The sequence below is a fragment of the Lepus europaeus genome, chromosome 11 (genome assembly GCF_033115175.1).
Source record: "Lepus europaeus isolate LE1 chromosome 11, mLepTim1.pri, whole genome shotgun sequence".
Classification (NCBI taxonomy): domain Eukaryota; kingdom Metazoa; phylum Chordata; class Mammalia; order Lagomorpha; family Leporidae; genus Lepus; species Lepus europaeus.
Window position 1 is genome coordinate 110,634,280 of NC_084837.1, and position 27,011 is coordinate 110,661,290.

Consider the following 27,011-nt stretch of genomic DNA (forward strand, 5'->3'; position numbering starts at 1 on the left):
CCAGGTGATTTCTGATGGCGCCACGGGCCAGCGGCAGCGGTCTCTCTCGGCTCTCTCACTTGATGGCCCCAGGAGGTTTTGCTGAGTCAAGACTTTGGGAAAAAAGAAGACCAGAGCCCCACGAGAGACAAGGAGACAGCAAGGAGGACAGCAGAGCGCTGGAAACAGAACGAGCGAGGGCCCAGGCACGGGCTCGGCACTTTCCAGGGTCCATCCCACCTGTGTCCCCCGGGACATGCACAGCAAACTCTGGGGCCCAGGCGGGGATCTGTATGATCAATCTCCCCATTTTAGAGACAGAAACACTGAGGTTCCCAGTGTTTGCGTGCCATTCACTGGTTGTGAATGGCAGAGCTGGGATTAAACCCCAGCCAATGCTCTCGCCGCCCCTCTCAGCCATTAGGGACAGGGAGGAGCATGTGTCTGGTCTCAAGGTGTTGCATGGGAGAGGGGGGAGGGGCAAAACAACACCGGACATCCGGTTGGGGCCGCCTATGCTCCACACTGCTCCATGCTGTGCGCTTTGCACGCATTATTGCTTAAATATTTTTATACCAATTTGTTTTACTGGAACGACACAGAGAGAGAAAAGAGAGTGTGACGTCCCATCAGCTGGTTTAATTCCCAAATGCCTACAATAGCCCAGACTGGGCCGGGCCAAAACTAGGAGCTGAGAATTCCATCCGGGTCTCCCACGTGGATGTCGGGGACCCAACTACTTGAGCCACCACCGGCTGCCTCCCAGGGTGGGCTTTGGCAGGAAGCTGGAGTCAGAGCAGAGCTGGGACTCCGAACCTAGGCACTCCGATACAGGGTGTGGGCATCCCAGCCAGCTTCGTAACCACTGAGCCCAACGCCTGCCCCCAGAGATGAGCACTTTTAACCCACAGTAAGCCAACTAAGTGGGTCCTTTGTTTACCCATTCTACAGGTGCTAAGACTGAGGCTCAGAGAGGCTAGATACTTACAAGTTGGTATTGGGATTGAACCCAGGTCTTCCAGCAGAAGAGAAGAAACAGAGAAAGAGACAGGACGGGGGAGGAGGTGGCAGAGAGGTGGGCGTGCTCCTCGGATCTCCGCGGGGCTCCTGTTTCTTAGGGCTGTCATTACCCCACATGGCCAGTGCTCCTGGAGGCCCCCTGCCCTGCCCAGCCCCCTCCTGCAGTGCAGGTCCCCTGTCGCCGCTGACAGGTATCCAGTTTCACAGAGAATGCGTGCTCCCACCTCTGGTTTCAATCAGGAGCCGGAGCTGAGCCCTAGAGCCGCTGCCCCGCAGCCTCCGGGAGGCCCACCAGGAACCCAGCCACCTTCTCGTCCCTCCAGACCGCCTGGAGCAGGGCCCCTGTCCTCCGGAGGCCCGCCTGGCTGGCGGCCCACGGGTGTGCCGCTCAAGGCCCCTTGTTTGTCTCCGGAGGCCGAATGAGGTCAGACCGACAGCCTCGGGGGCTGAGGTGCGGGGCTCACCCCTCTCTGTGGCTGTCTTCTGCCGGCACTGTGGGGAGTGAGGCTGGGGCGGCAGGGGAACAAACCTGTTCTCTTCCCAGCTCCAGAACAGAGCCCACCTGGGCAGCTCCGCCCAGCCCGGGAGGGCCCCTTGCACCTGCTACCTCTAAGCACATGGACCAGGGGCTGCCACCAGACAACTGGACAGCCAAGAGCCACGGCTCGATGCGGGCCCCAGGGAGCTCCCAGGTCATCCGGGCCAGTCCGGGAGGAGCGAACATCTGAACGGGAACCCAGAGATGGGGGGTGAGGGGAGTTCCAGGCAGCCTGCAAGGTTGGTCTGCACAGTTGCCTCCGTGTGAATGAGGTAATGGGACCCCGTCCAGGCAGCCATGGAAGCCACCTCGTTCTCTCCTTGCACAGTGCCCAAACTATGCAACTGTACTAGCGGCTCTGGAACCACGGGCAGCCAGATTTCGCTCGCCCTTCACGTGTCTTTCCCCTCCTGGTTACAGATCCCCACCCCCGGTTTCTCATCGTGGGGTGAGTCTGGGTGGTTACTTAGGCCTAAGCCACGGCGCCTCCTAGCGGTCAGGGCTGACTCAGTCGAAGTCTCCCAGAGGCACCGTGCTGGCCTCACAGCCCCGGGCTTATCTCAACCCCACAGCCAGCTAGTACGGCTACAGCAGGGTGTGTCTTCTGGCTGCCGTCCCAAAGGCCGTTCCGTGCCCTTCTCAGAACCCATCACGGTGGCCACGTCTGATACTCAGACTTTGCCTGAGAACGAAGTCAACAGCAGAAACACGCCCAGGTGAGAAGCGGGGGGAAGTGGATTGCACTCTGACAGGGCTTCTGGAACATTCCAGTAGAAGAGCCAATAGCTTCCCTGTTTGGCCCACTGTAGTCTGGATTTTTATGCCTGTCTTCAGGGCTCGGTGTTATGGAAAGAGCGGCCAGGATTCAAGCCAACAGGCACGCAGCCTGCAGAGCACTGAAAACCCAGACCCAGCGAGCTCTGGCTAGGTGGGGGAGGAGGCCCGGGCCTGGAGTCTGGCTAGACCCACGCAGAGTGTTCTCAGGGGGCATCGGGTACTCGCCCCACCCTCAGGAGCCTGCGGCAAGGCCAGGAGCCCTCAGCCGGGGGCGGTGTCTGAGCTCTGGGGCGCGCCCGCAGGAAGGACGTCTTTGCTGGGCTCCTTGGGAGCCTGGTGGGACTCCTCTCACACGTCACAGTCCCCTCTTGTGCCCCGGGACCGTTGCGGATGCTGGCGGCCAGCTGGGACACCCTCCCCGCTCTGTCTCTGTAGCAAACGCCCACCCGGCCGGCAGAACCCAGCCCCAGGGTTGCTGCTTCTGGAGAACCGTCCGTGGCCACTTTCGAGCATGGCTTGCACGCCCTCTGCCTCTCCTCCCAGCCAGAGACAAAATCTGCATCCCACCCTCGGCTCTGCTGTATCCTAGACATCTGGGACAGCTGAGGGTGTCGGCAGCGGCGCCTGTGTCCTCTGGGGCTAAGCCAGGGAAGGCCAGGCGGCATCTGTCCTGTCCACTGGGCACACTCTAGAGACGCTGGACTTGTGTCCTGGGCAGAGCACCTCTCCCTGGGGAGACCGCACTGCTGCCTCCTCCACCTGTTTTCTATGAGTTCCTCCTGTCTGGTGCCAGCAGAGCCCTGGCCACACCAGGCTGCAATGGTCTCCCTCCCTCCATGCCCGCTTCTCCATCCGCTGGTTCACTCCTCAAATGGCTTGCCACGGCCCAGGCTAGGCCAAGCTGAAACTAGGAGCCAGGAGCTTCCTCCCGGTCTCCCACGTGGGTGCAGGAGCCCAAACACTTGGGCCATCTTCCACTGCTTTCCCAGGCCATCAGCAGGGAGCTGGATCAGAAGTGGAGCAGCCAGGACTCAAATCGGCGTCCATATGGGATGCCAGTGTTGCAGCCTGCGACTTAGCCTGTTGTGCCACAACGCTGGCCCCTAAGAAATCTTTCAAAGAGAAGCCCAGCGGGGTGAGCAGCCACAGCTCCTTTGGAAGCCGGGATGTGAGGGCACCAGGGATACTGGTCGGAGAGGCCCCCAGCGAGGAGGCCCTGAAATGCAGCCCCTGGGGTTCACGACAGTATCAGGCCCCTTCCATCAGCCCCAGCTGTGGACAGCGCCAGCCACTGAAGAGGGAACTGGCCCAGGCTTGGGTCAAATGGCCTTCACCCTGCAGGAGAGAGAGCTCTGGGGCCCCGGGTGGGGACCATCTCAGAAGCAAAGGTGCGACCTGCGCTGTGGCCCTTCTGGCTTAGTCTTCCTCCTTGGGATCCAGGAGGCAGGGGAGGGGGCCGCACAGAGCCGGAGGCGTGGGTGAAAGTTCAGCCCCCAGCAGCCCCCACGCACGAGCGCCTTTGGGGTGACGCGAGCGGGGCTGCACGGGCGTGCCCCTTCCCTCTGGCCTCGGGAGAGGGGTCAGAGCTCACGGCAATGTTCGCAGCAGGCAGCTTGCATTTGTGGCTGTGAGCTAGCAGGGAGGCGGGCTCGCACACGTGGGCCTGGGCGTGAGCGTGCATGGAGGTGGAGTGGCGGCCCAGCCCCGCCAGGTGACCTGCAGACAAGCCCCGCTTGAGGCGAGGTGAGAGGGCACGGCCTCTTGGCGACAGTGGTTCTGTGGACCCTCAACGGCCCCCCTGTGTGCACAGGGCAGAGGGCTGGACCCACGACCCCGCTGGGAGCTGGGCTGATGCGGGGGCGGCAAGCTGGGTCCTCTCCCTCAGCTGGGCGACCCTCGACTGCTCCCTGCCTGTCCTCTTGATGGGGCCACATGACTTGCCCGGCCCCAGGGAGCCACGTCTTCCTCCCATGTGTGCACCTGGGGCTTCGTGCTGCCCCCCCGCCCCGGGAGCGGGAGCGGTGGTCCCTGCAGGCAGGCACCAGGCCAGGTTCTCTGGCACCGGGCCCAGCTCCAGGCTGCCAGCGGAAGCCCCGGGGTGGGGGGCAGTTGCCTAAGTGGCTGCAGATGCGCGATCATCTCTCGCAGGCCAGCTCTGGTGCACAGAGCAGGGCATTGCTCCCCGCCCCTGGCCCTGCACTCCGTGCCCTCTCTGGGGGCCGCGTGCCCTGCCCTCCAGAGCCAGGCTCTGGAGAAGACACGGTTTGGAGAGGACACTTGTGCAACACACGCGTGGAAAATGCGCTGTGGCATCCAGGTGGGAGCTGCAGCCACTGGAGACGCCGGGGAGGTTTTCCTGTCGCTTTCCAATGGAGGAGGACAGCAGAGGTGCCCTCGCCAAGGTCCTGAGCAGGGCCGTCAGCTCATAGCTCATAATGGAACTGGGTCCCCAGCCGAGCCAGTGGATGAGACTCATTGCGGCACATATGAGTGCAGGTTTGGATCCCGGCTGCTCTGCTTCTGATCCAGCTCCATGCCAATGTGCCCGGGAAAGCAATGGAAGATGGCCCAGGAGCTTGGGCCCCTGCACTGATGTAGGCAACCTAGATGGAGTGCCAGGCTCCTGGCTTTGACCTGGCCCAGCCCCAGCCATTGTAACTATTTGGGGAGTGAATCAGCAGATGGAACATTCTCTCTCTCTCTCTCTCTCTCTCTCTCTCTCTGTGTGTGTGTGTGTGTGTCTCCCTCTGTCTTATTCTTTCTCTGTAACTCTGCCTTTCAAATAAATGAATAAATCTTAATATTAAAAAGAGGGGCCAGCATTGTCACATAGGGCATAAAGCCACCACCTGTGATGCCTACATCCCATGTAGGTGCCAGTTCGAGTCCTGGTTGCTCCACTTCCGATCCAGCTCCCTGCTAATGGCCTAGGAAAGCAGCAGAAGATGGCCCAAGTGCTTAGGCCTCTGTTCTGGAAGAAACCCCTGGCTCCTGGCTTCGGCTGGGCTCCGTCCTGGCCGTGCAGCCATCTAGGGAGTATAGCAGTGGGTGGAAGATCTCTCTTTCTCTCTCCCTCTGCTTCTCTGAAACTCTGACTTTCAAATTAATAAATAAATCGTTTAAAGGAAAGAAAGAAAAGTGCCTATCATGAAAAACCTACGCATGGTTCTCAAAAACATTTTACATCAAAGTGGTCTTTTCATGCCATTGTTGCCGGAACTCGTTGTGGTCCCCTTGTGTGCTGCTGTGTGAACCCATCGAGTGGGAGCCGTGTCCAGGGAGGACTTTGTCGTGGCTAGGCGTGACTTTGTCGTGGCAAGGCGCGTAAACCATCTATCGAGAACGCGTCACAGTGTGACGTCATGTGAATACCGCGGTGACTGTCGTGGCACCAATCCCAGGTGCTGCAGCACCGCGGGGGTCTCTCCTGGGTTCAAAGCCAGAGGAAAAGTTGCATTTCAGGTGGAGGGGGTGGAAGATAAACATCCCCTGTGCTGCCGTGTCCCACCCCAGACCCCAGCCCGAGCACTGCGTGGGTGGGCTCCTTGGTCCTCTCTCTGCATCTGGGGGCTGGGGGCAGGAGGGTTTCAAACAAAGGAAGCTGGGGTGTGGGGGTCCTCTCTAATCCTTGCCCCTGCCGGGGTGGCTGAGGGCGTGGCTGAGCAGCACAGGGGGGCTCCGTGCCCTGTGCACCCAACCTGAGCCTCCCAGTTAAGCAGGTTCCGGTGACACCGGGTAAGGTGTCGCTCCAATGCCCACACCGGGCTGCTGCTTCCTGTGCCTTTGACCCTAATGTTTGCTCTAAGGGCGGCCTGGCACCTGCCCCCGTGGGACGTGAGAGGCAGAACCCATCCTTCTACGGTCCTTTGGAGAAGTCTTTGTGACTTGAAACCTGTGACATGGGCCCAGTTGTGGTTACACTAAGGGCTGGGGACCATTTGCTGGAGACAATTAGAGGCAGGACCAGAAGAGAAGAAAGTGGGAATTGTGGTGGGGGGCAAGGAAAACTCCCTTCTCTCTCTTCCTAATTTTTAATTTATTTTCATTGTATTTGAAATACACAGAGACAGAGAGAGACAAAGAGATACCTTTCACCTTTGGTTCACTCCCCAAACGCCCACAACAGCCAGGGCTGCACCAGGCGGAAGCCAGGAACCAGGAACTCCATCCAGGTGCCCCTTGTGGGTGGCAGGGGCCTGAGCACTTGAGCCATCACCTGCTGCCTCCCAGGGCGGGCGTTAGCAGGGAGCTGGATCAGAAGTGTAGCTGGGACTTGAATCGGTGCTCTGATACAGGAGGCAGGAGTCCCTAGGGGTGCCTTAGCCACTGCGCCCAACGCCACCCACCCTGAGAAGTTTCTTAAAGAGAAGTGCCCTGAGGGCTGGTGACAGCAGGTGACAAGGGGAAAACCTCATTCAGCATCCCAGGGCCCAACGGTACCAACGGGGGAGAGCACACCTGTGTCCAGCCCCGCCCCCTACAAGCCAGGTGATGCCGGCAATCATTCCTACGAGGCTCTAAGCCACATCGTTCTCATCTTCCAGTGAGACGAGGACACCAACCCGGCCGGCCTCGCGGGGTTGTTGTGAGCCTTGATGAAAACACACGGGGCGGGGAGGGGGGGGGGAGCTTTGAGGATCTGTAAACACTGAGCTCTTGTGAAACGAGTTCACATGCAGAGGGCAGGGTGTGGCTGTCGTCGGGACACGTAGGGTTGCTGGGTACAGATGTGCAGGTTGTGCGCTGTTCAAAAGAGTTTGGCATTCCTACTTTGCTTGCCAGATATCCATAGCCAGCCCCTTCCCTACTTGCCAAGCCATTTGCCCTGGCACAGGGCTGTGGAAAGCACGGCTCCTTTGTGCCCAGTGTCCCTGCTTGGCCGCACTGGGAAGGGGGGAGCAAGACGGCCCTCCTGCCTGTTCTCCGGTGGTGGCTTGGGTGGAGCTCTTCCACGCCGACTTCTTCGTGAAGATAGAACGGAAGAGCTCCGAGCTGGTTTCTGTTATCCAGGGGATAATAAGCCATAGACAGGATTGTTTCTTCCTTCTTAACACAACAGTAAGACAGCAGCCACAGCCCACACACAGATGCTACTGCAGGGGTCACGGCGACCTTGCTGTGTGCTGAGGTCACGGTGACCGTGCTGTGTGCTGAGGTCACGGTGACCGTGCTGTGAGCAGGGGTCACGGTGACCGTGCTGTGTGCTGAGGTCACGGTGACCATGCTGTGAGCAGGGGTCACGGTGACCGTGCTGTGAGCAGGGGTCGTGGTGACCGTGCTGTGTAGGGGTCGTGGTGACCATGCTGTGTGTAGGGGTCGTGGTGACCGTGCTGTGTAGGGGTCGTGGTGACCGTGCTGTGTGTAGGGGTCACGGTGACCTTGCTGTGTGTAGGGGTCGTGGTGACCGTGCTGTGAGCAGGGGTCGTGGTGACCGTGCTGTGAGCAGGGGTCACGGTGACCGTGCTGTGAGCAGGGGTCACGGTGACCGTGCTGTGTAGGGGTTGTGGTGACCGTGCTGTGTGTAGGGGTTGTGGTGACCGTGCTGTGAGCAGGGGTCACGGTGACCGTGCTGTGAGCAGGGGTCACAGTGACCGTGCTGTGAGCAGGGGTCACAGTGACCGTGCTGTGAGCAGGGGTCACGGTGACCGTGCTGTGTAGGGGTCACAGTGACCGTGCTGTGTGTAGGGGTCACGGTGACCGTGCTGTGAGCAGGGGTCACGGTGACCATGCTGTGAGCAGGGGTCACGGTGACCGTGCTGTGTAGGGGTCGTGGTGACCGTGCTGTGTGTAGGGGTTGTGGTGACCGTGCTGTGAGCAGGGGTCACAGTGACCGTGCTGTGAGCAGGGGTCGTGGTGACCGTGCTGTGTGCAGGAGCACCACCCCACCTGCTTTGTGGGCCGCCCAAGGCAGCGAGGTCATCCAGAGCTTTTATTTGTTTTCCCTCGGTCTCCTTTTTTTAAAGAATTATTTTATTTATTTAAAAGAATAACAGAGAGAGAGGGAGGGAGAGAGATCTTCCATCTGCTGGTTCACTCCCCAAATGGTAGCAACAACTGGGGCTTGGCCAGGCTGAAGTCAGGAGCCTGGAGCTCCATCCGGGTCTCCCATGTGGGTGCAGGGGCCCAAGCACCTGGGCCATCTTCTGCTGCCTTTGCAAGCACATTAGCAGAGAGCTGGATCGGAAGTGGAGCAGCTGGGACTCGAACCAGCGCCCATGTGGGATGCCGGCACTGCAGGCACCACAACGCCGGGCCCCGTCATGACTCCTTGAATCCTGCCAGAACTCTAGTTCTGGAGGTTTGCCAAACTCCCACTTGCTCGCTCTGACGCCTACACGGAGAACGAGGTTAGTCCCCGAGGTTCCGAGGATGGGGGGCGAGGTGACCATCCTCGTGCTGGGGCACAGGGGCTGACTGTGGGACGAGTGTGGAGGAGTCAGAAGCACCCACAGAGGAAAAGCAGTGATCGGTGGGCGCCCCAGACCAGGGAGTGGCAGTGAGGCTGGGTGGGGAGGCCTGGAGGGAGGCGGGAGATCAGGGAGAGGTGGGGGGAGCAGAGCCGAGGGGGGACATCCTAGAGGCTTCTGACGTCCCAGCCGGAGCAGCAGGAGGTAGGAGGTGCAGGTGGGGGCGTGGCATGGGGCCATGGGTGTGTCTGGGACATGGTGCCCCATTTTCTGGAGTGGATGTTTGGCCCAGTGATTAAGACACCTGCATTCCATGTGGGAGGGCCTGGGTTCAAGTCCTGCCTCTGTCTCCTGACTCCAGCTTCCAGTTAAAGCACACTCTGGGAGGCAGCTGTGGTGGCTCAAGTACATGGCGGGGCGGGGTGGGGGTGGGGGGGCTGCCACCCAGGTGGATTCAGTTCCCAGCCCCCGCCATCGTGGGCATTTGTGGAATGAACTAGCAGATGAGAGCTTTCTCTCTCTCTCTCTCTCTCTCTCTCTCTCTCCCTCTTCCTCCCCCCCCCCCCCCGCCAAATAAATAAATGAAATATTTAAAAAAATTAAAACCTAGTACCAGCGCTGTGGTGAAGCAGGTTAAGCCTCTGCCTGTGACCCTGGCATCCCATATAGACACCAGTTCGAGTCCTGGCTGCTCCACTTTCGATCCATATCCCTGCTGATGGCTTTGGAAAAGCAGGGGAAGAAGACCCAAGTGTTGGGCCCCTTTACCCACATGGGAGACCCGGAAGAAGCTCCTGGCTCCTGGCTTTGGCCTGGCCCAGTGCTGGCCGTTGTGGCCATTTGGGGAGTGAACCAGTAGATAGATCTCTCTCTCTCTGTCTCTCCCTCTCTTTGTGGCCGTTCCACTTCTGATCCAGCTCCCTGCTAATGCACCTGGGAAAACAGAAGATGGCCCAAGTGCTTTGGCCCTGCCACCCTCATGGGAGACATGGATGGAATTCTTGGATTTCGCCTGGTCCAGACCTGGCTGTAGTGGCCATTTGGGGAGTGAACTCACACCTAGACATCCAGAACGGTTGTCAGCTGCCCTGAGCCAGGGCTAATGTGAGTAACTCCACCTCCACCTCCCCCATCTCCCCTGTGGCATGGAGGGGGAGACAAGCTGGCTTCCCGTCAGACCCTGGGAGGAGAGGGGCGTGCTTGTGTGCTAACTTATCTCCCCTCAGGGAGACATAGAATTGGGCCGTAAAGAAGACGTTTTATTATTTAGCTTGAACATTAAATTTTATCGGCGTGTAGCCTGTGTTTCATTATACCAGACAGGAACATGTACTTAAAAATGAAATGCTGGAACGTTACCCTGGCCTGTGGGAATTCTCACACTGGGGCCACTGGAGAGACGCTCGCTCCCGACCTTGCCCGCCTGCGGCCATCACCTTGACATTCACCGCATCGCCTTCGGGATGACGATGGGACCGCAGCTCCCAGCACTGGGTCCAGAGCAAGCGTTGGGATGTCGGAGAGGAGAGCCGAGGGGCTCCTCTGTGACAGCTGTCCCCTGTCGCCAGCCTTTCACTCTTTGTCATGTCTTACCTCCTGCTCCTTTGTTCTCCGCAGGGCTCCGCAGAGCCGCTTCTCAAATGTTCACGACCCGGGATCTTTTTAAAACAGAGTCTGAGTCAGTGCAGCTTCGTTCTAACGCACTCACTGCGATGCCAGTGTCACCGGTGTCGGTCCCCACGTCAGGAGGCAAACGACTCTGGACCGGCAGGGTCCCACTAACTACACGTGGTTCTGTTCGTGCTGGAATGTTGCAGGGTAGCTCCTCGGCCGCACCAGCCACAGGCCCATTGTCACAGATCGTGCGACAGCTCCCAAAGCCACAGCTGCAGGAAACGAAACCCCAGAAATGTCACAGGGCACTGTACCCCCCCCCCGCCCCGGGAGTGGCCAAGGGCAGGCACAGAGCCACGTGAGAGCAAACGCAGGTACAGTGCATCCCAGGTGAGGTGCACCTGTGTACATGGGGTTGGGCCTCTTCCTCCGGCCCCGGCTCAACACCGCAGGCCCGTAATAACCCAGATAGCCATTGTATCTGGGATGTGCAGGAAACTTGGAGCAGCCACTTCTCTGCTACCTATTCCGGGGAGTAGACTCCTGGCGAGGAGGGCTTCCAGCCCAGGCCCCCTCCCCCCCCTCCCCCTCTGGAATGTGGCAGAGCAAAACCCAGGGAATGTGAGGGCCCTAGGTCTGCTGCTTCCAGTCCTCTGAACATTTCATTCTGGAGGGAGGTGGGGCCAAGGGAAACTGCCAGGGTATTGAGTTGATTCTGCACACATTGGAGCAATAAAGAAGGGAGAGACTCGGCTGCCTCCTCTCACTCTGATTGGGGCCGGCAATGGCTGCAGCAGTTCCTAGCTGGGGAGGGCGGGAGGGCGGGAGAGATTTTCCAAGAATGCCTTTCATGTGGGCCCGGAGCTGTCATTTTCCTGGCAGTGTTGTCAACCAGGGCCTGGGGCGGTTTCCCAATGTGCAGTTGGTGTGCATGTGGCCAGCTCCAGTGTTCGCTTGACTGAGACGCATGTACCCTCCCGGGGCGGGGGTGGGGCAGCCCCCCGGAGTTCACGGCCCCACAGGGCTGCAGGGGGATGCCGCTGGGGGGGAGAACTGCTGGCCCCAGCTAAAGCAGCGAGGGGCAGGCCTGGCCCTGGCCCCAGGAGGCCTCCTCTCTCCGGCCTGGGCTCTGCCCATTTGAGCACTTACACACATTCCCAGCAGGTGAGCCGTCCACCCGGCTGGCCACACGGGGGGCAAGAGCTGCAATCCGGCCCTTACCGCCGTGGACTTGGAGCGTTTCCTCCATGGGCCTCAGTTTACTTATCTGTAAATAGGGGATAACGTGATTTCTCAGGGCTGCTCAGCGTGTGGCTGACAGCCTCAGGTGCTAGGTGAGGGCTGATGGCCAGGTGCTGGGTGCTGGGCAGGGCCGTGGGGGAGAGGGGACCCGGCCCTTGTCCTCGCGGAGGGAGCTGTGTGGTGAGGGAGGTGGATGTGCACACGGGGGATCCATGTGCTGCAGTGTGAGATGGTGCCTGTGACGGATGCGACAACGGGAGCAGGAGAAGGTGATGAGGGTCTGTTCTCAGCCTGTGCTGGCTGAGCTGAGCTGAGAGGGATCGAGGTTTTCTAGGCGAATAAGGGAGGGGAGGACAGCCCAGGCTTGAGGGACAGCATGTGCAAGGGTCCTGCATAGGACAGTGCTTGGGAGCCCATGAGGGACCAAAAGAGGATGGGTGTGGACGCAGCACTGAGGCACAACGGGTGAAGCCTCGCTCGCCACACTGGCATCCCATGTCAGAGTGCCTGGTTCAAGTCCCGGCTGCTCCACTTCTGACCTCGCACCTAGGAAGGTAGCAGATGATGGCCAAGTCCTTGGGCTCCTGCCTCTACGTGGGATACCCGGATGGCGTTCCAGGCTCCATCCGTTTGGGACCATTTGGGGAGTGAACAGCAGATGGAAGATTCTCTCTCTCTCTCTCTCTCTGCCTTTCAAATAGATAATAAACAAATCCTTGTTTTTGTTTTTTGTTTTTTCCTTTTCAAGAGGATTGGTGTGGCTGCATGGCTGAATCAGGGTCCCGTGGAAGGAAGAGAGACCAGAAAGGGACTTGAGACAGATCTGTCCACCTTGCCTCTGCCAGCCCGGGCGCGGTGTGAGGCCGTGGACAATGCCTCTGTCCGCAGACAGCTCCCAGTCCACCCGCCCAGGAGGAAGACGATAGGTCCCCTGCAGTGTTCGTCGGTGCACCATCTACTGTGGCATCGTGGGCCACGAGTGTGAGGAATTAAGCTGGCACTAAAACCACCGACCTCCTAACACACGCACCAAGCCCATCCATGGGACCAGAGAGCAGAGCAGTGCCGGTGCCCCCGGAGGCCCCGGAACGGTTCTGGGAGAGCGAATCTAGCCTGGCCAGGAAAGCCGCTGTTGTGCACGGCGCCCTGCCTTGCCCGCACTGCGCACTGGCCTCTCTACAGAGAGCTGGAATGTCCCAGTGAATCACATCCTCTCGGCCTCCCAGCCACACGGATGGTTTGCATTAGAGCACCCTGCTCCGTTCCCTCTGCCTTCATTCTTTCCTGATGAGGCTAGAAGGCAGGCGGCGGATGAATGAGTGGGGCGACAGAGGCCCCCGGCCGATCTGACGGAGGCTTCCGCCGGGTCCGCATGGAAAAGTCCACCCCAGAACCAGAAGCCCCTGGCCGGGGGACAGGGAGCCGTGTTGCCATCTCAGATGAAGGCCCCGGGCTTCGTCCTGGCCCAGCCTGGCCATTGTGGCCATTTGGGGAGTGAACCAATGAATGCAAGACCTCTCTCTCCTTCTGTCTTTCAAAAAAATATTTATTTAAAAAATATTTATTTATTTGTTTGCAAAGCAGAGCAACAGAGGGAGGGAGGGAACAGGAGCAGGGAGACAGAGAGAGAGCGAGATCTTCTGTCACCTGCTTCGTTCCTTCAAATGGCTGCAACAGCCAGGGCTGGGCCGGGCTGAAGCCAGGAGCCAGGAGCTCCATCTGGGTCTCCCATGTGAGTGACAGGGGCCCCAGCACTTGAGCCATCGTCTGCTGCTTCCCAGGCACATCAGCAGGGAGCTGGATCGGAGGTGGAGTAGCTGGGACTGGAACCATACACCCTGAAACAGGATGCCATGCCGGCAACACGGCCAGCAGAGGCTTAACCCACGCACTGCGTCGCTGGCCCCCAAGTCCACACTCCGCACAAAGCTGTAACTGAATGGAATTTCAGCTGGCGAGCCTCATTCTGGAAGGTGATAGACATTTAATCGCAGTCGATCGGGGGTTTCCCCTCCCGGTTGTATGTCAGGCTGCGTGTAAACTCCGGGGAGGTTTGTGGAGGACCAGGGCAGTGCCAGGGAGATGCTAAGAGTGAAGAAGCTGTGAGGAGAACAGGTTGTGCACAGAGCCAGACGGCCTGGGTTCAAGTCCCAGCAGTGCTTCCTCCAGCCCTGGGACCTGGGATCAGTGACGTAACCTCATCACAGCCTCCACGTCCTTATCTGCCTTCCAGGGTCACGGTGAGGACCGAGCTCATGCCGTGAACCACCTTGGGTCCAGTGCCACCTGCGTTGTCTCCTCTTAAATCCAGGTGCCTGCCCTTGTTCCCCTCCCCCACTCCAGTGGCCCAGCCTCTCTGGGTCCCCGGGACCCTGGGGCCGTATCCAGGCCGTTCTTGTGCACACGGGACCACAAGGCGGCACCAGCATCAAGCGGGACCCAGGGAGCTTGGTGAGGGCTCTCTGGGGCCCCGGTCGGCCTGGACACCACACAGTTGTTCCTTCCGCACCTGCTTACACCCGCCGGACCCCTGACCTAGCAGGGCTCACAGCTCAGAGTCCCTCTGCCTGGTCTGGCATCCATAGCCTTTATCTCCCTCTGCCTCCTCTCCTACTTTCCTACCAAGAACTCTGTCCCCTAAATATGCCCTCACCCCGGGCTTGGGCATCTGTGACTTCCAAGCCAAAACGACTCCCACTCGCAGGCTCCACTGTGTCATCCTCCCCTCAAGCAGCCGACGAGCGAGCCTCCGGCTGGACCATATGCAGGAAGGGACCAGCTCCCAGGCTAGGGGCAGAGGCCGTGTGTGTGAGGGCCGGGGTGAGAGGGGCCAGCTGAGATGGCCAGTGTTTTCCCCGCAGATGGCAAGGACTCAGCCCAGTGTCAGTACTGGACACTGGACACTGCTGCTGGACTGAAGGCTGACCCACCCCAAAGAGAGCTGCAAAGCCCTCTGGGTGGGAGGGGGTGCTCCTGGGAACTCTGTAGCGAGGGCAGCGGGAAGCGTGTCCTTGCCGCAGCCGACTGGCGCGGCCAGCCACTGCCCGCAGGTGCACAGGACGCCCCGGGCACCCTGCCAGCGGCTCGTGCCAGCCCAGGAGTGCTTCCTGCTATCCTGCTCAATCAAGCTGTGCTGATTACACCATGGGACTCCCCGGGGCAGAAAGAGGACTGGTTTTCTATGTCCTTCGAAAACCCATTTCCATGGAGACCTGCGCCTCTGCATTCCAGCCGTACTGTCCTCTTTGCTGGGCCTTGGGCTCTCCGAGCTTGCGGTCACCCCAGGGCCTTGACACTTGCTGTTCCTTCAGTCCAGAGATAGCTCTGCCCCCGACAGCCACATGGCTCCCTGTGTCACCTTCTGCAGGTGGCCATGGTGTCAATGAGATCTTCCCTGACCGTTCTATTTCTTTTTTTTTTTTTTTTAAATTTTTGACAGGCAGAGTGGACAGAGAGAGACAGAGAGAAAGGTCTTCCTTTTGCCGTTGGTTCACCCTCCAATGGCCGCCGCCGCGGTAGGCGCGCTGCGGCCGGCGCACCGTGCTGATCCGATGGCAGGAGCCAGGTGCTTCTCCTGGTCTCCCATGGGGTGCAGGGCCCAAGCACTTGGGCCATCCTCCACTGCACTCCCTGGCCACAGCAGAGAGCTGGCCTGGAAGAGGGGCAACCGGGACAGGATCGGTGCCCCGACCGGGACTAGAACCTGGTGTGCCGGCGCTGCAAGGTGGAGGATTAGCCTAGTGAGCCGCGACGCCGGCCAGACCGTTTTATTTCAAACTGCTCTCTTCGGGGTGGGCGTTCAGTCTAGTGATTAAGATGCCTGTCCTGTATCGGAGCATCTGGGTTGAATTCCCTGCCCTGGCTCCTGACTCCAGATTCCTGTTAATGCAGACCCTGGGAGGCGGCAGGGTCGGCTCCAGAGCTTGGGTTCCTGCTGCTGGTATGGGAGACCTGGGTGGATTTCTTGGCTCCTGGCTCCAGCCTGGCCCAGCTGCAGCTGTTGTGAATGTCTGGGGAGTGTCTGTCTCTGTTTCTGCCTCTCAAACAGATGGCTCTTCTACCCCTCCTCATTCCCCCCTCCCTTCCCCAATTTATCCCCCACCTCGCCCCTGAGGTATTTAGCACTGCCTGTCCCAGTAATTGCTCACTGTCCTCCCTACCACGTGAGGGCTGGGACTCTGTCTTGTTCACTGCCTTGGTTTTTGAAAAATATTGTATTTATTTATTTGAGAGGTAGAGTTACAGATAGAGAAAGGGAGAGGCAGAGAGAAAGGTCTTCCATCCACGGGTTCACTTCCCAAACGGCTTCAACGGCCGGAGCTGAGCTGATCCAAAACCAGGAGCCAGGAGCTTCTTCCAGCGGCTTGGCTGAGACCACACGGTTACTCCGCAGAGCGGGGGAGTCGTTCCCTGAACACATCTCGCTTATTCCAGGTTTCCGCGGGTTAGCTCAGACGTGGCCGGCATCCACTGCTCTGCCTCCTCCCCTGCTCCCACTGCACAACCTCTGCTTGGTGCAGGCACAGCCCCGCCGCCTCCTCCAGGAAGCCTTACTGGGATCCTTCCTTCCCCTGACTCCCAGCTCCTGTGTTCTGGCTCATAGAGTCTGCCCAGACCCGGAAGTTGTGCACGAGGCCTGGTGCAACCCCAGGCAGGGGCTGCCTTTTCCCATCTGGATGCCCACTTGCGCCAGCCCCCAGGAAGGGAGTGGGAGCGCGGAGCTAGAATCTCTCCCAGCTCAGTCAGTCTTCCCGGCCCCCTCCTTACTCCTGAGAGCCGAGAGAGCCAAGGGAAGCACACTGATGTGTTGCTGACCCCAAACTCAAAAGAACAGGAGGAGAGGTGGTGGCTCCGGCCTCGGTCTACCTGAGCCACGCCTCCAGGGCAGCATCTGCCATCAAGAATTCTCTGAAGCCCTGAATACAGAACGGTAGAACAAGAGGTCTAGACCAATTTCAAGTTCAATCATGAAGCTGCGAGCAAGTTGAAAAATAGTTCTTCCCCGATGAGCAACCCCCCACCCCATGTGGTCCCTTAGCCCCCACCCCGCAATGGGGAACATTAAGCCCAAATAACCTTGGAACTCAGAGGCCGACAGCCTGGCAGCAGGTGCACCCACAGTCAAGACCACGGCTCTCAAGAGACTCCAAAGGGCCAGCGTTTGCAAGGAAAGCGTGGTAGGGACAGTGCAGCCAGACCTCCCAGCCTCGCTCCTCTACCCTTCTCCCCACCCCCAACCTCGCCAAACAATTCCACCTCCCGCTGACAGCCCAGAGAGGAGAGGGGACCGGGCTGGGGCTTCCAGCTTAGATTTCACATAATGAGCCTTTGGAATCCAGGAAGTGATTACAAGCCCGCTGGGGAGGGACCACCTACAGGTCCTGGAACCGTTCGCAGCTCTCCCACATGTCGGGCTCTCCAGGAAGCTGCACTAGGATGAGAAAGGAAAAACAAAGCACCGTAGAGGACAGAGCCGAGGAATTCCGGGGCAGCGGCGGGAGCACGCCGGAGTGACCCTGGGGTCCGAGGAGTCGTGTCTCGGTTTTTAACCACCACCAAGCGGACCAGGAAGGGCCAGAGCTATGCTGACAATGCCACCTGCTCATACAAGTGCTGCCCACCCATTTGATTGGCATACCTGTCTTGTAAAAGCACTTCACAATTAGGCTGCCTCGCCTATAAATGGGACTGAAAACGGAGAGAGAGGCAGTGTGGGTGCCTGGGGCCACGCAGCCCAGAGGGGGCTCAGCGAGGCCTGGGTCTCGGATTCCTTGTCCCTGGTGCTGTTAACCCACCTGATCATTCTCACCCCAGTAAGAACCAGGAAAAGGCAGCTCGGCCTAGAATCTCAGCCGCTGGCCTCTTGTCTAAGTGGCTGAACTGTTCAAAGTGCTGTCTCCTCAAGGGTGCTAGGTTTGGGGTGGGGTGGCCATCGAGAGCCCTGGGTGCTGGGCACTGCCACACCCTCGCGTGTCCTCCCTAGGCTGCTCTTTTGGGGGCGTGGGGACCTAGCTCCTCGTCTTAAACTGGCTCAGAGAGGTATAGCGTCTGCCGAAGGTCACACAGCTACAAAGAGGTGGAGCCAAAATTCAAACCCGGGGCCTGTGCCCCTCCAGGGTGCCCAACTCGGGGAAGATGGCAGTGAAATCGGAAATGACCCCCTAAAATTTACACTGAAATGTGGCCCCTTAAAGTTCCCTAGAAATGCTATCCGGGGTGCCACACGTGCTACCGGAATTTGGGGTGCCTTACGATTTCACCACGGGCTCATTACTAAATCCCCCATATTAATAAGCCCGAGAGGGCTCTTGCCTAATATTTAGAGAATTCTAAATACCGGCACAGATAAACGAGGCAGCATGGTACGTTTTAAGCTTTTATTTAGTGAAAAAGATGCATAGGAGAGTGAGAGCTTTAGTTAAGAGAGAGAGGTGAATGGGGGTTCTTACCAAGCACCAGGAACCAGCCACGTGGAAGAGCATCTAGGCCTGTATCTGGGCCAGGAAGCCTAGAGCACATGGCCCGAAGGCTGTGCGCCCTGGAGGCAAGGGGCTACAGCAAGCCCCCTCCTAGCAAGAGGCCAGGGAAGAAGAGCAGCCCGGCCACACCGTGTCCGGCTTTTAACCCACTTCCAAAAGGGCGTGGTTAATTAACCTGATTGGCTGGTGGGCACCCAGGCGTGGCCAGGTAGGGGAATGAGGCCACACAGGGGTGTGGCAAAGGCATCAGGTAGGGTCATGAGGTCACACAGGGGCGTGGTGAAGGCGTGGTCTTCCAGTTCACAAATCTGATCAATTTTAACCTGTATGCCTGCCTACTTCACCTGGAGCCATCCAAGGAAAGGAAGAGAAAACTGTCCCTTTGAGGCCAAAGGGTCTTAGTCATAGATGGAGGTAACAGCTCCCAGGCCCTGGGCGGTCACTCCATCCCGCAGGCAGGCAGGCAGGCTCTGAAATGCCTGTTCTCTTCTGCTGTGGCCACTTAAACAGCTTTTCCAGGCGTGTAAGACAAAGTTTCACAGAGCCGGGGCTTGTGGAGAAAGATCGGAGGCAGGGTCTCTGCACACCAGCCCCTACCCCTGCCACAGCCTTGGGCGTGCAGTGGGTTGGAGTGGGGGTGGGAGGAGGGTGCTGGCCAGGGCGAGGCTGTAGGGAGCTAGCAGGGCCAGGGAGGGGAGGTCCAAGTCCTGCTCAGCCTGGGGCCAGGCCCAGATTCCAATCCTAGCAGACAAAGCATTACACAATCCTCCTTAGTGGCATTGACCAAGAAGGTCAGAGTGGCTCGGTCCAGGCTCTGGGCCGCCCTAGCCAGAGGGGTGGGGGTGGGGGGCTTGTGTGCATGTGGGTTTCATGAGCTCTAGGATTTCTGCTTCCCAGGGCGGGTTGGGGGGTGGGGGTCTGCCTAATGCCCCTGGAGAAGGTAAGAAAAGCAGGGGGCGGCTGCAGCCTGGGTCGGGGTGCAGATGAGGGTGGGCCATCTGCCCACGGCAGCCTGGCTGGGGTGCTGAGCAGTGATTCAAACACCAAGGCTGCCGATGCTGTGTTAGGCCCAGGGCCAAAGCACCCATAGAGGCTAGAGGTGGGGCTGTGAGGCCAGCAACTCGCACAGTGAGAGGCAAGGCAGAGGCTATTAGGAACGCAGAGCTAGGGGCTGGCATTTGGCCTAGTCCGAGTGCCTGGGTTCGAGTCTGGTTCTGCTTCCAAACCCAGCTTCCTGTTAATGCACACCCCGGGAGGCAGCAGTGATGGCTCAAGGACCGGGGTCCCTGGCACCCATGGGAGACCTGGATGGAGTTCCTGGCTCCTGGCTTCAGCCTGGCCCAGTCACAGCTGTTCTGGGTACTGGAGAGGTACACCAGTGTTCTCTCTCTTGCCCCATCAGATCACCTGCCAGCTTGTTAGGGCTGCAGCCCCCAGACCTGCTGGAGCTGCAGTTTCGTGCTGTCTCAGGGCTGCCACGTACCGTCCAGCTGCACAAGGACGACCTAGGCTCCAGCGCCCTGGGGTTCTCGGGTCTGAGGCTCGATGGGCCCGTGTTCTAAAGCCAAGGACAAACACACAGATGGCAGTGCCAACGTGGGCCACACAGGCAAGCACGGGCCTCAGCCCTGCTCCCAGGAGAATGTCACCGAGACAAACCACGGCTTCGGGGCCACTGGTTAAGCTGCTGCTTGCGATGACAGCGTACATACTGGAGCACTGGTTCAAATCCTGATCCAGCTCCCTGCTAACGCACCCAGGAAAGGGGAAAGTGGGAGAGGATAGTCCAAGTACCTCCTGGGGCGGGACCCGGGATGGAGTTCCTGGCTTCTGGCTTTGGCCTTGGACCAGCATCAGCCATTGCCACCATTTGGGGAGTGAACCAGCAGGTGGAACATCTCTCTCTCTCCCCTATCCCTTACTCCCCTCAGCTCCATCAGACACAGGTCAGCCCAGAACACAGCCGCCCCAAGGTGAGGCCGCACTGCCTGCGTTCTCCCGGCTTCCTGTGGAGCCCTGGGTGCAGACAGAGGGAGGAGGCAGTGTCTCTCCCACATGAAGGTGCTCAGAGACTGCCAGAATGGGAAACGGCCCACTCCTTGGGAGAAGTCATGTGCTCCATCTCCCCCTGCCCTCGAAGCTGCTTTATAAACCCCTCGCTGAACGCCTGGCTCCTCTGCTTCCACACCTGCCCGACCCCTCCCCTGCCACGCCCTCCCCGCTGCTGCCCAAGTCATCCCAGGATGTCCATGCATCCCCTTGTCACCTGAGCCCACTTCTACCCACTTAGGGCTCTGCTTTCTTTCTTTCTTTCTTTCTTTTTTTTTTTTTTTAAGATTTTATCTGTTTCAGAGGTAGAGTTACAGAGAGAGAGAGGAGAGAGGTCTTCCATCCGCTGGTTCACTCCCTAAATGGCTGCAATGCCTGGAGCTGAGCTGACCCACAGCCAGGAGCCAGGAGCTTCTTCCGGGTCTCCCATGTGGGTGCAGGGGTGCAAGGACTTGGGCCATCCTCCACTGCTCTCCCAGGCCACAGCAGAGAGCTGGACTGGAAGTAGGGCAGCCGTGACTTGAACCAGTGCCCATATGGGATGCTGGTGCCGCAGGCAGCAGCTTTACCTGCTACGCCACAGCACCAGCCCCACAAATCAATAATAAGTTACTCAGTCCAGCATTTAGCTGACGTCTGATGTGGTTATTAAAACACAGTTCAAGGTCGGCGCCGTGGCTCACTAGGCTAATTCCCCGCCTGCGGCGCTGGCACTCCGGGTTCCAGTCCCGGTTGGGGCGCCGGATTCTGTCTTTCTCTCTGTCTCTCTCTCTCACTGTCTAACTCTGCCTGTCCAAAAAAAAAAAAAAAAAACCCACAGTTCAAAGATGCTAGGATCCATCAGTCGTTAGACACGGCCCTGACTTCAGAGATGTGAAAACGGTTTCATTTGTCGACAGGAAAGGCGCCCCAAAGTCAAGGATGTGTGGGAAACCCCCAGGCCCCAAAGCCTCTCGACGCACTGTCCTCGGTGGCTCCCCAGGCTCGGCAGCCGCTGGTGGGGCTCCCTCTCCATAGAAGACTGTTCTGGAAGTGCTGATCTAGCCCAGGGCTCTGATTCCATGGGTGGGGGGAGACTCCCTGACTCAGCTGGTGACGTGTTGGAGACCCGGCCACTGATCGGCACACTGGAGCCTCCCACGCACCCCAGCACCTGGGGCACCTGCCGGTTTTCAATCCACCTTCTGCATCCACACTGCGGATGTGGGCCCTTCCCCCTCAAAGCCCCAGGGACCCCAGGACAGGGCGCTGTCCCTCTGCACGGGGTAGCTGCCGAGCCTTTGAGCCACGTGGGGAGGAGCCGGCCCAGACATGACGCCTCGGCTTCCTGCCATGCTATCGTCACGTCTGACAGGCTGTGACCCTGCAGGGGGGAGATGCATGACCTGGAGGGAGCTGCTGAGCCATGAAGGCCCCAAAAGCCCTGGGCCACGAGGTGGTCCCTGCTCGGAGAATTGGCCAAAGCCAGCAGAGCTCACGGCCTGAGGCAGCCTTGCTGGGCCATGGTGGGCTTCTACTCCGGCAGGGTTGAAAGGCAGGCCCCCACCCTTCAGCCCTGCCAGTTCTGGGTCACGCACGGGGGGGGGGGGGCAGTGGTAGAGCCACAGCTCAAGGCCCTCCCCGCCATTGCTCAGTTGCCACACGCAGAGCCCCGTGGGAGGGAGGTGGAAACCCAGGTTCCATGTTATTGCATTGCCATAGAGCAGCTGTGGGGACCCAGCGGGTGGGCTTCAGACCTCATTTGTGAAGTCCCGAGGGAAGGCCTTTCATTGCAGTCTGAGGGCGGCTTTGTTTTAAGAGTGCTTTGGGTTTCGCTGGCTAAGGTCGCGGTAAGCAGTTCATCAAGTGGTCAACCTCAGGGTGGGGCTTGCGGTTGAACGTGACCATTTTCACAGACCAAGGGGCTCCCCACCTTCCCCCCGGGACGCACACATGACGGGTGGTGTTGACTCACACACACGACTCACCCAAGTGCTTGGGCCCCTGCCACCACGTGGGAGGCTGTGAAGAAGCTGCTGGCTCCTGGCTTCAGTCTAGCCCAGCCCTGGCTGTTGAGGCCATTTGGGGAGTGAACCAGCAAATGAGATCTCTCTCTCTCTCTCTCTCTCTCCAACCCTGACTTTAAATAAATAAATAAATAAATAAATAAATAAATAAATAAATAAATAAATCTTAGCCAAGAAACTCCACCTGGGTCTCCCATGTGGTGGCAGAGGTCCAAGCACTTGGGCCATCTTCCCTTGCTTTCCCCAGGGCCGTTAGCAGGGAGCTGGATCAGAAGAGGAGCAGCCGGTTCTGGAACTGCTGGTGCTCCTGTGGGATGCGGGTGTTATGGGTGGTGGCTTAACTGCCCTGTGCCACAGCACCAGCCTCAGAATAGTTTTCCTTCAGTCCTTAGGGACCAGGCTCCTCCTCCTTAGGGACCAGGCTTTGCCGGAAGTGGGGGGGCAGTGCTGGCTGCTTCTCCACCTCACAAGATCAGTTCCTCCTGACCTCCCCTGAATGGCACGACTCACACACAACAACGCAGCCACACACACAGCAGGGGAAACACTTGGGCACCCAAGACACCTGCTTTGGAAACCTCCTGACAGCTGAGCCTCCACCGTGCTGCAGACAATGAACTTTGGGACCAGCTCTGTGGCACAGCAGGCTAAGCCACCACCTGCAGTGCTGGCATCCCATATGGGTGCTGGTTCAAGTCCCAGCTGCTCCACTTCCCATCCAGCTCTTTGCTAATGGCCTGGGAAAGCAGTAGAGGATGGTCTAAGTCCTTGGGTTCCTGCACCCATGTGGGAGACTCAGATGAAGCTCCTGGCTCCTGGCTTTGGATCGGCCCAACCCTAGCTGTTGTGTCCATTTGGGGAGTGAACCAATAGATAGAAAATCTCTCTTCTGTCTCTATCTCTCTTCCTCTCTCTCTTTTTTAAACTCTGTCAAATAAATAAATAAATCATTAAAACAGAAAAACCAATTTAACAGCTTTGTCCTTGGTGCGCATGGAGTGTATGGGCTGCACGTGGCTGCTGCCCTCGTAGACACAGCCACTGTTCCTTCTTTTCTGTGTTAGCTTAGATGCAAGGACCTGAAAGAGTCTAACCCACATCTTTTAATTCCATTTTCCACACACTCCTCGTGTAAGTGTGCAAATGGAAGAATCGGCTCTGTCTCTGTCAAGGGCATATTGAACCTATCCAGGTGGAAGTACAGGGAGACTGAGGGCCCACATCCCATACTCACAGTGGAGACTGTGCCCAAGAAGCCGCCAAAGAGGAGCGAGGCTGCAGGACGAGGTCCATGTCCCTCCCTCCCATCAGACCCAGCTGACGCAACTCGCAGGTCTTCTGATCCCTTGGCCACTTGCTCTGACCTGGCCACTACTGCAGCCGTGAGCTCTGTGGGTTTCTGCGGTGCCACCTGAGGCTGACCAGCCCTGTGACCAGAAGCTGGGTCCTTCCATGGCTCTGGGACTAGAATGAAACGGTGGGTGTGGGATCTGGCTTGCCTGATGGCTGCCCAACAGGGCTGGGGGGTGGGCGGCCATTGTGGTCGTTTGGGGAGTGAACCAGCAGACAGAAGCTCTGTGTATGTGTGTGTGTGTATGTGTCTCCCTCCCTCTCCCTCTCTCTGTAATTCTACCTTTCAAATCTTTTTTTTTTTTAAAGATTTTATTTTATTTATTTGAGCAGTAGATACAGAGAGAAATATCCTCCATCTGCTGGTTTACTCCCCAAGTGGCTCCAACAGCCAGAGCTGGACCAGTCCGAAGCCAGGATCCAGGAGCTTCTTCCGGGTTTCCCATGCGGGTGCCGGGGCCCAAGGACTTGGGTCATCTTCCACTGCTTTCCCAGGCCACGGCAGAGAGCTGGATTGAAACAGGAGTGGCCAGGACATGAACTGGTGCCCATATGGGATGCCGGCGTCACACATGGAGGCTTAGCCTACTGTGCAACAGCTCTGGCTCCTACCTTTCAAATCTTAAAAAAAAAAAAAAAAAAAAGGAGGAGGAGGAGGAGAAGAAAGAGGAGGAGAAGGAGAAGGAGAAGGAGAAGGAAAAGGAAAAGGAGGAGGAGACACACTTGGGACACCCGCATCACATGTCAGAGTGGTTATGTTTGAGTCTTGGCTCTGCTGCCAACCCAGCTTCCCACTATGTGCACCTGGGAGGCAACAGGAGTTGGCTCAGGTAGTTGGGTCCGTATCACCCACGTGGGAGACCTGGACTGAGTTCCAGGTTCCTGGCTTTGGCCTGGCCTAGCCCCAGGACAGTTGCAGGCATCTGGGGAATGAGCCAGCAGGTGGAAGGTTCTCTCTCTCTCTCTCTCTCTCTCTCTGCTGGTGAAGTAAAGTGAACATTAATTAAAGGAAGAAGCGGCCTACGGCCTGCCTTGTCGTCAGCCTGAGGGCGTTGTTACCTGGAGAGCATGGTTCTTCATGATTCTGAGTCAAAGGTGATTGTGCCCTTCGGAAGCAAATTCATTCTTGCTTACATTTTTCTAGAAAAGGGATACCCTACTACACTCTGACGCCTGCAGACATGTGACAGCTCCATCAGAGGACATGGGACAATTCTACAGGACAGGAAAGCCCGAGCCGTGGTTTCACGGGCAATGCACCTTCTCTGTTTCCAGTGGCGCCTCTTAGAGCCGGCGACCCCGCATCCCACGGAACGCGCTTCGTAAGCATCCCCACTAGCCCTTACAGAGTGCCTTTAAACGCACAGTACCCAGTCTACACGGATGATCTCCTCGAATCCACTCCATGGCCCTGGGCTTTGCTAAGGAACAAGAGCAGGAAGTCACTTGTTCAAGGCCAGCAGCTGACGCGCAGAGCTGGGACCCATCCCAGTTGGACTCCACTGCCTGGGTGTGCTCAGCTTCTCTACCCTGTCCCCAGAGGTGGTCCCCCAGGGCGTGGCTAGCAATGGCCAGAGTGGCAGAGACAATGAGACCACGTCCAGCTGCCTGTGGGCCGGTTTTCCCCTCACCCCACTGCCTCTCCCAGTTCCCAGCACCCCAGCCAGAACCAGGCTCACTGCACATTGTCACATGGGAGCCACTGCTGGCCTCCGAGCTTGCCATGGGAAATAAAATCCATGTGCCGTGGCAGCTGAGAGGGGCTTCACAGGACGGAGATGCTGGCTAGGCTCCGGGTGAAAAAGGTAGTCCCAGGCCAAACCCACACCTCTGCAATTTTCCTTTATTAGGAGGGTCCTGGCCGTGTAGATTCCACCACACTGTGGAACGGCATGGAGTCCTTGCAGCCCAATGCCAGGGGGAATGCATGCAGGGCCTTCATTAATGTGCAAATAATAGAAACCTAGCACATGTATCCTATTAGCATCATCAAGACTTCCTCCCCTGCAGCAGAGGGGGGCCTCCCTGCCACATGGGGTGAGGGTGGGGTCGGGGGTGCAGGGAGGTGGGGGGGCATCACAGTAGGAATCAAAGACCTGTGTCGGACTCTGAAAACGTGTGTGACCTTGGGCAAGTCCCCAGGCTGCGCAGGCCCCATGTCCCCGCTCCCTTCACATGGACATGCCAGTTTCTGAAACTAAACGGGGGCTCACGTTCCCTCTCCCCCAGAAGCCCCGTGAGGTCTGGTTTCCATTCTCATCATCTTTCAGGGCCTCCGAGCAAGTTCCGGTGCCCCGTTCCCCTGCGCGGGGATAACTACTTCCACCTGCCGTGGTAATTCCTGCCCGGGACAAGGAAAGCCCTTGAGGAGGCAGGCCTGCCCTGCATATGTGGGAGAAGCTTGGACCGCCTCTCCCCCTCCCCCGCCCTGCCCCAGCACTGCAGCCACCTCTCCCCCTCCCCTGCCCTGCCAGAGCACCGAGGCCGAGATGGACGCATCCAGAAGCCCCAGCGCCTGTGTTCCGGGAGCAGGAGCTTTGCTGTTCTCTGAGCACGGAAGAGGGTGGGCTGCAGAGTCTTGGATTACTCCCTGCCTGTGCGGGACCGGAGCCATGGAGTTGGCAAGTCCAGCGGTTCACTGCACAGACTCAGAGAGGGGAAGGGTTTGCTCAGTGTTGTGCAGCAACCCGTGGGGGCAGAGCCAGCACGCCGGTCTGACTCCCACCCAGCCCTGGGAATGAGGCAGCCCTGGGGAGTACGGCTAGGATGGAAACCCAGCCCTGCCTCTGGCTCAGCGGGGCCTCCTCTGCTTCCTCCTCCTTAGAATGGAAACATCTAAGAGGAAGGGGGTGAGCACCCACGGGGCGATGAATCAAGCCCGTGCCGTCTACGGCTTAAAGCCAGAGAAGAGCCAAGTGGCCAGGGCTTTATTGACGATGCTGAGAGAATACTGCCAACCTGCACACACGGGGACTCTATGCTGAGACACCAAGCAGGACACGGAAAATCTCCCATCGTTTGAGCACGTGAAAAGACATGGAGGGGGCAGGCATTGTGGCGCACCGGGTTAAGCCACCACTCGGGGCCCCTATCCAATCCCAGTTCCTGCTAATGCGCAGGGGAAAGCAACAGAAGATGGCCGGAGGATTTGGGTTTCTGCTATGTACGTGGAAGACCCAGATAGAGTTCTTTGCTCCTGGGTATGTCCTGGCTCAGCCACGGCCGTTGTGGCCATCTGGGGTGTGAATCAACAAATGGAAAATCTCTCTCTCTCTCTCTCTGTGGACCTCTGCCTTCCAAATAAATAATGTTTTTGGGGGGCCCGCGCTGTGGCGTAGTGGGTAAAGCCACCGCCTACAGTGCCAGCATCCCCTATGGGCACTGGTTCGAGTCCTGGCTGCTCTACTTGTGATCCAGCTCTCTGCTATGGCCTGAGAAAGCAGTGGAAGATGGCCCAAGTGCTTGGGCCCCTGCACCCAAGTGGGAAAACAGGAAGAATCTCCTGGCTCCTGGCTTTGGATTGGCGCAGCTTGAGCTGTTGTGGCCATCT

General features: G+C 58.5%; 1 long non-coding RNA gene across 1 annotated transcript; it reads left to right on the top strand.

The window, feature by feature from the left end:
• The first annotated feature begins 2,089 nt into the window (after positions 1-2,089).
• Positions 2,090-27,011, top strand: LOC133769664 (uncharacterized). The gene is made up of 3 exons (XR_009867220.1): positions 2,090-2,253; positions 24,606-24,783; positions 26,286-27,011. It is a non-coding gene; the product is annotated as an uncharacterized LOC133769664 (long non-coding RNA).